At 36.3% G+C, this 14,926-nt stretch overlaps 1 long non-coding RNA gene across 1 annotated transcript; it reads right to left on the bottom strand.

The window, feature by feature from the left end:
* Window positions 1-6,550: 6,550 nt before the first annotated feature.
* LOC132642443 (uncharacterized) lies at window positions 6,551-13,185 on the bottom strand. Its single transcript, XR_009583162.1, has 3 exons — window positions 13,008-13,185; window positions 12,438-12,486; window positions 6,551-7,143 (listed from the first exon to the last, which is right to left on the bottom strand). It is a non-coding gene; the product is annotated as an uncharacterized LOC132642443 (long non-coding RNA).
* Window positions 13,186-14,926: the final 1,741 nt, after the last annotated feature.

Genomic DNA, 14,926 nt, shown 5'->3' with positions numbered 1-14,926 from the left:
GATTCTGTTGTGTTTGTTAGAGGCCTGTAGACATATATGTGGGTCATGGGTCGTTATTGTTCGGTTATGTCTGTTATTTGCGTCTAAGCGGTCCTATTTGCTATGACAGCCTTAACGGCTTGTACGTATATATACTTATGTATATGCTTTGGACGATATGTTCTATGACAGCCCTGGTGGCTCTTGTATGATGTGTTTGATATATGCGACCGCTTAAGACAACATCTGCCTTTAATATCTGTAATAATTAATATATGTTGGATATGGATAAGTCATTGATATGTTGATTTGGTAAGTAAGCGTGTATGGGTGTCCATCTCGGGCACTAGTCACGGCCCACGGGGTTGGGTCGTGACAATAGTTCACTCACGATGCAAAATACGCGAAAATTTTCAAGGTGTAATAGTTTATTATCTAAAAATAAAAAGTGTAAACTAACTAATATGCTTTTGAATTTTTTAGACGAAGGAGATATTTCAGGGGTACAAATAAAATCTTCAATCCTTTTGAGTATCCACTTAGTTAGCTATTTTAATTATCTGGTTTAATAATCACAAGGTCGATATTGCTCAGGGACCCTCCCAATCGCCACTTGCCTATTCAAATTACTCTAACGCCTATATCTGTATGAAATTATCAGTAATAAAAATATATCTGTATCTCCTATATTTGACTAAGTAAAGAAACTATTATATATATATCTATTCTAAATGTGAATCTGTTCCCAATGCCAAGGTTCAAAAACAAGCTTTATTTTATCGTATATGCAACCTATGGTTTCCTTTCTCAAGTTCAACCCTATATTCATAGATAGTATTCAATTGGTGATCATGCAATCAATTAATTAAACACCGTATAAAATAAGTGAACCAATAGTGATAATCATAACGCTAACATAAAGTTTCAAAGTAAAACATTCTTGAACAACCCTGCAACCCTAGAATAAAGGAAGTTAGCCACTCATGCTTGTGGATAAAACATTCATGCTAATTATTCATTCAACTATAAAAATAGAAGAAAGAAAAAGTGAAACGTGTGAATCTTTGCTCCATGGTGATCTAGCCTCCATGGTGATCTTCTTGTGTCTAAAGTCTGTTAAAAACGTGTTTAAGATATACTGTGTTGGAATGACCTTGGGCCGAAATACCACCTCTAGTCCAAAATTTTCCCCCTTTCAATCATGCCTATCCGGAAATAGGGCATCATACCACTTGGCAAGCCATGCACCACACCAAGTCATTTATTCAGAGACTTAATTTTCTACAGGTTTTCTGATTTTTGCATTGGTGCGGTCCTCCATTGTACTTTTTTCAACTTCTAATATTTTTCATCTTCTTTTCGTGTGTACTTGGCCTTTGGGTCCTCGACTTGATCCCATCTTTGATATTGACTTATTCACAGACTTCAAAGCCATTTTTTCATCATTTTTTACAGTGATTCATCATGTTTTCATCAAATCATCTCCAACATAGAAAAACACAAATATTAAGGACAAAATGAAAGAAATGAACTTAAACACAAGAAAAGAAAGAAAAATATGAGGCTGCATGTAGCTGAAAACATATACTTCTAGCCGTCGATCACAATCCCACATATGAACCTTTGCTTGTCCTCAAGCAATTTTCTACAATATAAACTTACAATCATCACTCAAGCTAGCACTCTAACTCTTCCTAATACCCATGACATAGGTTGATACCGCCAATTAGGTTCTTTATAATTTCAAATCACCAAGCATAGTTTGTTTATGATATTTCAAAATTCTCCAAGTATCACTTCAAAGCTTGCAAGACAAGACAAAAACTTGAAATGTGAGAATATTCAATGGTGGTTGCAGACATCCTAGATAATTGACATTATAAAGCCCCAAAAATGTACATCTAAATTTATTAAAAGGTCAGTGCATCCCATTCTGCGATTGTAAATGAGATCACAGAACTGGTCTGCGGTCCACAAACTAGGCCTAGGGATCGCAGAATGGGCCTTTGTCTTCGAATCTAGATTCTTGTATCTTCAAATGTCCTCCATAGAACTGGATTGCACTCCGCACATGGGAGTTAGTGCTTCTCCAATCAGTTCTAGAGTTTCTTGATTCCTGGTCGCAGATTGAAATGTGGACTGCATGCTAGGTTTGCAGCCCGTATTTTGGTCTATATATTGGGGTCTTCCTGATATATCTGGAATTTTCAGAGTTGGTTTGACCAATTCTGCGGTCCATAGTCTGATTTTACAGTCCAATCTGGTCACATTTCTGCCCTTAATTGATTTCTGACACTTTTGCTTTATTTTTTGTGCTCCAACTCAAAATACCTACAAAATGGAAATAACATTAGAAAACTATATAAAACATGCATTAAGAACATGAAAAGCTTATATAAATGACATGGATTGTCTCGTATTTCTCAGACTCACTAAGTAACATCTTGGTGTACTGACATACTTTTTGTGGGGACCCACATTGACCTATATCAATGTAGGCACAGGTTTTACAGGCAAGCAAGGTACAATCTAGGAGATAATCACTTACTTAATTTTAGTAAAGCTCCATTCTTGTCCATCAAGTTCATTGATTTGAGATTTGAGATTTGAGATTATTATTCATTGATTTCTAGTTCAAGATTAGCAACAAGTCTATGTACCGAGCAATCCATTCAGTATACTTTTGAGGCTTCATAGACCTAGTAGAGTCAAGTGTTAAACTTTAGATGTTTTTATGACTTAACTGATTTACTCGCAGATGTTGTATTTAAAAAAGATTAAGCTATATAGAATGTTTTCATAATATGCTTTCTAATAATAGAGAAGGGTTTTTCATCTTATTTGATAACTAGTAAATTTAACCGCGCTTCGCGCGATCGTTAAATATATAATTTAATCTATTTAAAACTAAAATATAATCGAAATTATTGTTTCCACATACTAAAGTTATCTTTAAATTTTCTTTCAAAAAGTTATCTAAAACATAAAAGTTTGTAATTTCAATCTATACTTATTTTGTAAAAGAAGAAATCAAAATTTAAACAACTGCATTTTTATATTAAAGAAAGAATTAAAAATATAAAGAAATAACTATAACGACACAAAAATAAAAGATCTAATCAAAATTGTCTAAATATCTTGTGCGTTCGATGAAGCATGATTTTACTATCCTCGTTAATACATTTTGGTTACACTGTGAATCTGTGATATTCTTCTATCGAACTTTGCGCCATTGATAGAAAATTAAGAATAAAAACATCATTTTATTCCATGCCTCGTATTTGCAAAACATCTCAGTCATATGAATTAGTCATCTTAAAATTGGAAATTAAATTTAGAAGCCGTGTTAAAAGAGAAATAACTTTGTTGCAACAACAACTTCCTCGGCAACCGACCATCCTAATGTTTTACTTACTACTCAAAATCACAACAATAATTGAGCCAAGTTATTCATACATTCTTATTAGAAGCACTACAAACACTCATAATACTAATCGAAACTCAATTAGCCTCTTCTGAAAAAATCTTTTCCGATCCTTCCTTAATTAAGGTATTCATAGAAGATGACTATTTATTATGTTATACTTACTGCATCTTTTATTATGAAATCAACACATTATGGACAAAATGCAGCATTTTGAACGTGAAAAGAAAAAAATAGGGATGCCAAATTTTGTCTTTAAATTCTTGCAGATGCAATATAATGGCCTTATGAGGCTGCTACTGTGGTACAACCACTGCTACTTTAAAAAATATGCCCGCCCAACTACCTGCTCTAAAATCAAATAGGATACCAAAAATTGTGAAACTCAACAGGAGAAGGTTTCTGTTGTATACAGCGATACCAAACACATATGTAGTTTCATATCAATATACACAAAAATTAACACTTTTTCAGCCATAGAGTATATTGTGAACATTTTCACCAATGTTCAGATATTGTGAATTTCTGACCAATTAATCTAGCCCCTTTAATTATCACCATGTCCTAATAAAAATTTTCCGCAGAAAAAGCGCTTATGGAAACATAACAGGTCATAACAAAACATGTTCCTACTTGTGACATCCAACCATTTATGTGCCAAAAAAATAAAAATTACTATTATAGTTATTGTACATGGTGAATGACCAAATTCCAATTGCAACGAAATCTTTAGGATAAACCAATGAAGAAATTAATAAGAGGACATCAAGTTGAGAGAGATCGAGCTCACAAATTGGTTGAAGCTAATACTTTTCAAGTTATAGCAAAAACCTGTACGTAGTGTCACATTTTTGGCAGCTTCAATAGGCATTCCACCACCACTATATATTTGCCCAAAGCTATTGCCACATATGAATTTTGATGTTCCTTATCCTCAAAGTCTTGGCCACAACCACACTGCTGCAAAATGTTAAATAGGAACGGGTGAAGCTGTGGGAATTTAAGCATAGGAGAGCAAATAAAACGTTTTATTTTCATGGCGAGACTTTTCAATGCCGAACGGTTGTTTCTTTTAGACTTACAAACGATTGTTGTTTTAAGTGTTGTTAAATTTATTATAATACAACATTTAGGCTAATTGAATGTAAAGCATGAGAGGAAATAAAAAGCAAGATATACTTGAAACTATAAGGGAAAAATTCAAAAAAAGGAGAAAAAAGATAAATGTTATTCTAGGTCATAGAGAGGTGCCACATCACCTTGTCTATGCCCAGCTTTATTATATATATATATAGATTTAACTTTTAGGATAGAAAGAATATACTAGAAAGTGTGTTCTATCGAGTTAAGATACCAGATGCCGATCAGGACTAGTCAGGAATCAGATCGTAATAGATAAATTTTTAGCAAATACCTACTCCTGCGCTTTTTCCTCGTTCACAACGCATTTGATAACCCAATCTTGATTAAGGAAATTTGAAAGATCTAACTTTTATTCTGAGTAAAATGTTCTACTCTGTCTAAGGCAACCAACTTTTGTTGACATTACTTCATGAACACCAAACCTTTAGGTCTGAGGTTAGTATGACAAATATGAAGCTAAAAGCTTCAGATATTCAAATCCGTAATTTCAAATCAATGCTTCCAATGCAGCAGCCATGATCTTCTTTTTCTTCTTCATCTTCCTCCATTTCATCCTGTTGATCAGTCTCAAAGTCATCCTTGGGGTAGTTAGTCGAATCTTTTGACCAATCCAATCAGTTATTACATCCCATAATCCAGTAGTCCAAGCACATTAAGCAAATAAATATTTACCACACTTGGGAAGCTAGGAACTGGAAAATATTTAGGTAACAATCTGTAAATAAAGAGGTAGTGGTACAACCAATTCAAATGAAAACTATATTTAGGTAACAATTTGTAAATAAAGAGGTAGTGGTATAGAAAATGCAAATGAAAACTAAGGAGAGAATGGATTTGTTCAAAATATCAAAGAGGTATAGGAGCAGTAGACTGGTTATACAACTAATCATGTAATTAGTCTTTCTTTTGTTTAGAGGCCTTATATCTCTTGATACCCTTCTTGGAAGATGGTCATGGAATAGGGTGCTCTTTATGTGTAGTTTCTATTTTTGTTGGTATGAAAATATTTCACATTTATTGTTAAAAAAAAATTCAGCTCCAGACTCACATGTCTAAAGTTGATTCTAAGGCGCCAAAACTTTATAAATTTCTACCATTCTTTAATTAAGGGTCCTAAAATGGACTCGAAAAAAAAAAGGGGGTCCTAAAATGCCTGTTTGTGAACTTGCCATTAGAAGGAATACTAAAACAAAAGAGCAAAAAAAAAAGCCAGGATTCAAAGGGAGGAATGCCCCAGTAATTCAGGGAACAAAAATAGTTATTTATGGATACCCAAATCGGATTGTTATTTTACATGCTAATCAATTAGTCAAGGATGTTTAGACTGTTACGGTTCGCATTTCGTGGGCAGTGTTAGCACTCGGAAAACTACTTCAAACTTGTTTGTGCTTTTCGGACTTTGTTTTGAAAAAGAGTCGTCACCTCATTTTTAAAAAATTAGGAAAATCAAAGGTGAAGGGTTTATTCAAATAAAATGATAAAACCTTCGTAATCCAAAGTTCTAGGTTAGGGTTCTGGTGATCCTCTAGGGAAGGTGTTAGGCACCTTAGTATTAAGGATCAGTACTATACGGTTGACTTTCGAATTCCGGTGTATGATTATTTGCTTTAACTGCTTATTTAGTATTTATTTTCCGCATGATAGAAATACTGCCATTTGCTTGCATATCATTTGCTTTGAAAAGATTCGAATATATTCCCTTTATATATAGGGTACTTTAGATTTAAATTTATAATATCCGGGTAATAATAGGCTCCTTTTATGTATAAGGATAGTGTATTTTGTTTTGTAAAAGTATATATATATTTATGTTTTAATCACACACTTCGTTTCGATTCAATCCGAATGATATGTTAGAACGTCTAATCTTAAACTTTGTATTCACGAACGTATTTCACTCGCTTGAATAAATCCAATTTTATAAAAGGACATGGTTTATTATTAAGAATCCATGATTCATATGAAATGATTGTTTTGTCTTTTAGATGGGCTTGAGCCCAAAAATCATTCTTTCCTTTTGTTTTCTGGTTCAAACTCAGATGGGCTTAGGCCCCAAAACATTAGTTTTTTGGGTTGGGGTTGGCCCAAAATCAGCCTGTTCTAATCTAGCTTTCTATCCAAAACTGATTTTAACTTTCCAAAATGAATTGTTTTTTTGCAAAACTGATATGGTTTTCTTAGGGGAATGATATAATGTTTGTGGTTTTTGAAACATCTTTGTGTCAGTTTTGATCTTGTATCAAAAGTTGTTTTATTTGTTATTCATTCAGGTTTTAAAAATCATTATACTAAATCTGGGTATTTTTTTAAATCGTTCGGGGACTTAAAGTCTTCTAAACGACATAAGCAACTTTGGCCTAAGACGACTAGTTCATAACCGTAAAGGATTCAATAAATAAAAATGTTTTACAAACACACAAATACAATACAATATCAGAATATAAATATGTAAATAAAAGATAAGTTAGGCTAAGGGCGTACCAAGCCCCTAGTTAACCATTTTTACCCATGGTTGGGCCTTCTATGTATCTTCAATATTTGCTTCCCTTTCTCTCCATTGGACTCATTCGTGTTCTGAAAGAATCAACATTGTTGGGCTGTAACCCAACAGGTTTGGTTTGGACCAGCCCAAGTGGCATGCAGTGAAAAGAAGGAAGGAGAAAAAGGAACCCGGATAAAAAAAATACTACTGATCTTACCAAATATATAAGAAAGCATATATATATATATATATATATATATATATATATATATACACACACACACACAGTGAAATACATATAGACACACACTCTGTTTCTGAAGATAGGGCCCAAAAGACCCATCCAGACATCTTATTAATTCTGTCCGAACCCCTGCTGTTTCTCCATTTTGTCTAAGTTTGAAGTAAAGGTCGCTTCTATTAAAATCGGCCAAGCCCACATCCATGCTAAGAATGAATTGGATTGAGATTGAGGCTTACATGAATTTTATCCCCTTTGTACTCATCTTACATGACTACGTTACTCCAATATACATCTAATATTCCAATGATATACTCATAGGTTATGTATACCAAGTGTATATCATATGTATATCTCTTCTCTTTCTTATTAACTTAGTGTATATTTATATATATCTAGCCTTAAAACATGACCTTGAACCTATGACTCAATCAATCGCCTAATCATCTTTCCAAATTTGCAACCAATGATGTCTAACCTACACTAAAGCCAACTCAGGCTCAAACTAACCAAACCAGCACTAGGCAGACAATCCACACTTCATTGCATGCACAACTTCACACAAGTAGTAGTTTTATTCAAGTCCACTATCAGAGATGTATATCCTCTCAGCAACCCTACACATTACCTTAACTAACCAACAATCCTTACAACAAATTACTTCAAACCACATATGTTCCCAGTTCATGATGTCAACAGTGCCGATCATAACAAGGTAATGTGAGCTAAAGAAAATCAAACATATCACACTCATTATCATAAGTAGGTTTGAGAATCAGACAGGAAAAAAAAAACATAAATAGGTAGTTTAGCATCCTACTAATTTGAGCAATCAAAGGCAAGGGGAAAGGGGACAGGGCTGAATAGGTCCAAATGCATAGAAAGTGCCATAGAGCTGGCCAATGTTCCTTCCAGTACTTGTAAATAGGATAAAGAACAGAATATGTGTACAAACAACATAGGCCTTCATATGCATAGTTTGGTTGAACCGGAAAAAAAACTATCTTTGTAGTTTAGACAAGGTCTTAAAAAAGAAATGACTTCAGAATTTCAAACAGCTTAAGTGGCTTGTGTGATTAACATTTTAATTTAGATTACACTAAGGCTCCTATTTGGTATGTCTTTCCCCCAAGAGATTAGCATCATCAAATGGACAGTTCTTACTTTTGACAAATCATTAAGACACCTAGTGAGTTTATTTTATGGCAACCTTGGATTCAATGATAAGGATGAAGAACCAATGACATACATATGATCACATTTATCCCACAGACTCATAGGGTTTTATTTGGAGGAGAGATGTTAAGGACGCAAGTTGAACTTGGTCCTTCTCAGCCTCTCTTTAAGACACCTTTACAAAGGCTGGCTGTTGTCAAGTGATTTACATGGATCATATACACATTTGTAGTCTTGTCAACTCATCATCGAACCAAACTAAGCCCTAAGCCAATACTGATATATATCCATTAAAGAGAGGTGCATAACTGATTCATGCCTAAAGTTATTATAGTCAGACAGGACTGTTCAATGATCAAGACAAAGTAGAAACATGATAAGCCTACACTGTGAGCCTCATCTATACCTTTGCCCAATTTGATTATCACAAGTTGAAACCTTAAGCAAGTTAGGATAAAATCAAATAGCAAATCTGTTTCAACACTTAAAGATAAAGCCAGCAATGTTTTACCATTAATTCTAATTAGGTTTGGAATCCTTTCATACTTAGTTTGTGAACACAGTTTCATACAAAAGTCTAGGCAGATTCCTGTATACCTTTACTCACAAAACCACCTTAAGTACATTTGGATAATTTTGAACGAAACTTAAGCCTATGCAGGTATGTTTGCATATTTTAGGTTCAACTAGATATATCCAGGCCTAGCTGAGCACTTCTGGATTATCTTAGACATGTTTAAGGCTAGACATGCTTAGATTCATTTAAGCTTTTTTAAAAAAAAAAAACCTATTCAATCCTGTTCAAGTACAGTTAAGAGTATCCAGGCATATATGAGCATTTCTAGGTATGATTAGGCATGTTTATATCGTTCAATAGGTCCATATCAATCTCTAAGCTAATAACCAAGCAAACAAATGCAAACCAACATAATTCTATACTAACAGGCCTATATTAACAACAAAAACAACTAAATTAGCATTACTTGTTATATCCCGTGTTTTCGCATAATCGGAAATCGTGAAAATAATTAAGACTTGCATGTTAGAAGGAAATAATTGATTCTAGTTAAAATGTCTATGTTGTTTATGAAAATATTGGTGTGGAAATGTGAAGGAAGGCCGAGGGTAAATTTGGATTTCGGAAACTAGTTTCGGGAATTACAAAAAACGACATTTTAACGGATTGGGCCAAGAAAAAAAATTGAAGAAAAATTGAGGCCCAAACCTTAGGGGTGGCCGGCCAAGAGGCTTGGCCCAAGCCCCATTTTAAGTGGTCATGTGATCATCATGTGACCACTTAATCAAAGTATATATCCATGTTCATCTTTAGAAGGTTCAAGAAAAGCAAATCAAAACAAAAAAAAAATTGAAGAGCTCTATAGCCCCTCTCGGCCGAAACCCTCTCCACCAACAAAAAATAATTTTCCTAGCCTTGATTTGATCCTAAAAATCTTGTTCTTTTTGTATTAGTAGTAAGTTCAAGACGCTCTCCGACGTGATACAATTAGTTGGGCAAAAGAGCGACGTTTGCGGCAAATCGGAATTTCAAGAAAAAGGTGAGAAATCTATGTTTTTATGTTATGAAATGGGTTTATATGTTATAGTGATTGATGTTGCATGAAGATTTTGGAATGGTGTTGTGTTTGTGCATGGCGTGTGTGTGTGAGAAGGGTGTGTTTGGCCGTGAGCCATAGTGTGGTGGAGGGGAGGTGAATTTGATTTTATTTAGTTTGCTAGTTGTGTCGTTGTGGCATTTATGATGTAAATGAATGTTAAACGAGTTGAATTGGCATTGAAGTTGGTCTTATGTCGATATGGGAGATTATGTAATTTTCATGTGATTTTTATATAATTATAGAAGTAAGATTTTAAATGCGGATTATGGTTGTTGTTAATAAATTTGGAAGGAAATAACGCGAGTTAGTATGTTCGTCGTAGTTGTTGGCGTTTCGGATAGAATATGGGAAGTGGCGGCATACTTGAATTCATGTATATCGCTTGGAATATTATTGGAACGTGTTTGAATAACTTTGAATGAGTAAATGAATATGATAATGTGGGTGTTAGTTTGATGTTGTGAAGTTTGGATGAAAGTTGTTGAATTATGTAGAAAGAAAGAATATTGACGTTGGACTTATTTTGTTGCGACATATGATGTTTGTGATATTGTGGGCTGTTGTGTTGTTGTATATGGAGCCGAGCTAAGTCTCGGGGGTGTTATATATATAGGGGAAATACTGCCGAAATTTCGGTAGACAAAAATGAAGTTAAGCGAATTCTTAAGCCTTGAAATCCCTAATTGGTAACTTTGACCATTTGCAGATTCTGAGCGAAACGGGACGTAAGTTGTGGGCGAGCGTAAGTCGTATATAAGGTATGTAAGGCTACCCACTCCTTCTTTTGGCATGTCTTAGGTATGCTAGGTTGATATCGGAACCCCGGGAGCAATCCTGCTTCTCGAAATCCGAATTATAAAATGTCTACTATTCATTCAATTGAATTGAAGCTTAAAGACCTTATTTTGGCTAGAAAGGAACCAAATGTCTGAAACTTATGCAAACGTCGTCGGATCACTTCGAAACCTTTATGTATGATCCCATAGACCCCAAATGTCCGAAATTCTCGTCCGCCACCTCGACTTGACCCGAGGTGGGCCCGCTAACCCCGAGATGCCTTGTTTGTTCTATTAGGCTCTCTCTTTGTAAAAGTTCGACAAGGGACCTTTGACTGTGAAATCGTCTATTATAAAATAATGTTTTGATTAACACAATATGCTAAACTATGTTTTGGGTTATAAATACCATTTCGGGAGCATTTTTGTAAAATGAACTCCGTACTAACTAATTGTTCGACTATTTTTACTAAAGACTTGACTTATGATTTTATCAAGTTCTAAAGAATATTTTGACATACAAATTGCATTGTTTGCTCACGACTCCGCTCGTGCCCTTATTATGATTCGTTCACCGGTTCCCGGGCCGGTTATGATTCGTGCGCACTATGATAAATTCGGCCGTATGCTGTGTTACGATTCCCGATACCTCGCCATAGGGTCGGGTTCCGTTTGGAGTTATGCTGTGATATGGCTGGTGATATGATATGCTGATATGTGTGTGCTCGGGGATGTACGGAGATTTGAACCTTCTGGTGTTATGCTGTGTGTGGCACCAGCGTCGGAGTGGTGACCACGTTCCTGAGCTTTGCATGATTTTGTTTGCATTATGTATATATGATTTTGATACACATTTGGATATATTGTTCGGCATTTCTCTCCTTTGTATCCTGTTTGCTTTCAGTTGTGGCCTATATTTCTGTACTCCATGCTTTACATACTCAGTACATCTTTCGTACTGACCCCCTTTCTTCGGGGGCTGCGTTTCATGCCCGCAGGTACAGACGCCGGTGATCCACCATTGTAGGCTCCACTTTCTGCTATCTCGGAGTACTCCCTTTTGATCCGGAGTCCACTTTTGGTACATATACCCTTTTGCTATGTATATATTTCTGTATATCTGACTATTTGGGTACGGCGGGGCCCTGTCCCGTCATATGATTCTGTCGGTCTGTTTAGAGGTCTGTGGACATGTCTGTGGGTTAGGGTCTTTCGGTATGGATACGTGTATATGTTGTTTGGGCGATCCCATACGCCGAGGCGGCCGGTCCACATATGTTTATACGTTGCTTTGTTAGCCCTGTGTGGCCTTTGTTGGTGTTTGTTGTGTACAGGGTTATTCTGGATAGTCCGAAAAACAAAGGAAACTCTGCCGAAATTTTTCTGGAAATTATCTAAATTTGGAATATAGCCTTGTCGGCTTCTGCTATATATTTGAATGCATTCGATAGATGGGTTTGGGTGCCCAGATCGGGCACTAGTCACGGCCTACGGGGTTGGGTCGTGACATTACTACTAATGGACATTAAGAAAAAACTAAGCAAAATAAACATGAAAACATAAAAATGTAGAAATGTAAAAGGCATGATAAGAGAATTACCTTTTTTGAGTGCAGTCGGAGCAAGAATGGACTTGGAGCCTTCTTTGTGCTTCCAAAATCAAATTCGGCCACACAAAGCAAAGTAAATTAAAATTTTGAACTTAAAACTCAACCTAAGAGGCTAAGTTGAAACTTTTAGACTACGAACCCCAATTTTGAGTATGAAAGCTCAAAACTCGGGTTTTTGGTGTTGTATCCCTGTTTTCCAAACTATTTTTTTTTAGATTCAATGAAATGGGGGTTCTATTTATAGAACCCCAAAACACCCAAACCCTAATTCCCCAATCGATGTGGAACAAGTGAAATTTCTAAAAAATACACTTGGTTCTCACAATGAATGACTCAGATCATCCCAAAATTGAAATGAACGCATGATTTCTAAGCTTATTCCCTCAATCCGGTTGGTTCATAAAGAACTAATGAGATTCGAGGGTTGAAGCAGTTCAAAACAAATGTCATTAATGCATTGAGTACTTGATTCAGACGGAAAAAATGGAAAATAAGAGAGAGAAGGGTGAGAATTACCTCTCTTAGGTTGTATTTGGTGAGAAGGAGTGGAGAGAGACTTACTCGCAATAAATGCGGCTTGATTCGACTATGCACGTACTGAGAAAAGCCTGTGGAGTATGTGTTTTCGCCATTTTTGGCAATCCAGCTCAGAGGAGAAAGAACGTAGGGGGGTGGCGGCTAGGGTTCGGTGAAGGAGAGGGAGGAGAGAGGGAGTAGGTATGTTTGGCGTGGAGAGAAGAATGAAAGGAAGTATGGGGTGTTACCTCCTTTAACACGGAGCTGGGCCGGGTCTTGCCCGTTTGGGCTATACTCGGTCCATTTTCTTTTAAATGGGCTATTCCATTATATACATTTATACACGTGATATACATGTATTGTCACGACCCAACCCACGGGTCGTGCGGGCACCTACCATATGACAAGCTAGTAGGCGAACCCTTACCAATATAAACCCAACACTTAAAAGCATGTAACAAATCACCCTGAAAATTTAATAAAATTAAACGTAAACATTTATTATAGGCTTGTTTCAATATAAATAAATCCGAAATAAAACCCCGGGATCTAGTCTAGACGAGTACAAGAGCTCCTACAATACAAGAAGACAAGATCAATGACCCAGCTTCCGCCGGGAGTGAGATAGGCGATGCTGTAGGAGAATATCCGGTAGGCCCTTGCGACGACACTTCAGCTAAAAACTTGCAACACAGCTACACCCCAAAAGGGCATAGCAAGAGTAGTATCAGTACACCACACGTACTGGTAAGCATCATAGGTCGACTAAGATTAGTTCACGCAAAACAACATGAAGTTAATAAGATAAGCAGATAAGTTGATGAACCTCAAGATTCTAGATAAAGACCATTGCCACACCGCCCCCTTACTTCGTTACTCCTGTTGCTCACTTATTTTATTTCCCAACCATAAGGTGTTCTACTAAATTCCAACCTAGTAACTCTCGAGTTCACAATTGTCGTATACTGAATTTTTGCACTTATTGTTCAAAAAGTCCACCTACTCGCCTTACCACTATGTTACGATGTATCTGGGGAATTAAATCACTATCTAACGACCAACACTACACTTACCCTGTATAACCCCTTTCCCACTAGGCTCTCAGCACACACACGGTTTAATGGACAATGTTAAAGAAAGTAATACACCTGAGTACGACAATAAATCATGAGAATGCAATGCAATGCAAATATGATGCAAGACCCGACACGCTATCTGATGCCTTTGCTCAGTAACCATGACCTGCAAGGGACCCATAGCGTCCATGTACCACTCGTTCCGGAATACTCCTCGGACCCGAGCACAAACCTCCGCTCCGGAAAGAACCTCAGACGCAAGCCACATTATTCGTATACACATATGTAATCCAAGTACTCGATCCCACGACCGCAAGGCCGGATAACACCATACGAAACTCATGCCTTGCCTATTTACCTGTATTTCCACCTGAACACGACAAGTGTAATGCACAAAACTACCTGACAAGTCAATCATAATCCCAGCCTGTGATGGGCGCAATGCAAAACAACTTCATATAATTCAATTAATACGACCTCCTAATTTCAAGGAAATAACCATATAAGCGATCAACAATAAGATATACCCACGGGAATTTACTCCCCCCTCCTAGGGTAGCATTAAGTAATTACAAGGTATTTCCGTAGCGACCACATCACTTCCTATTAAGCTAAATCTTTATTATCATAGCCCTGATTATACCCTATTTTAATCATATTACAAGTACGTCTCTCCAAACTCCGGTGCCCGAAGACCTAAGCATGCATTCTCACATCAACTCTAACATATATATGATTAGCTAATCAAAGTCTAACTAAAGTAAACCGTAACCTATCTCTTTGGCGAATAGATATTTGATTCTCTATGAATTGCTCGTCTTCTTAACCTTCATCCGAATCCATGAGCGAGTATCTTTCGTAGGGATAGGTGGAAGAAGGGATTAGAAG

Source organism: Lycium barbarum, chromosome 5 (assembly GCF_019175385.1).
Source record: "Lycium barbarum isolate Lr01 chromosome 5, ASM1917538v2, whole genome shotgun sequence".
Classification (NCBI taxonomy): Eukaryota; Viridiplantae; Streptophyta; class Magnoliopsida; order Solanales; family Solanaceae; genus Lycium; species Lycium barbarum.
This window is presented reverse-complemented; position numbering and strand designations above follow the sequence as displayed.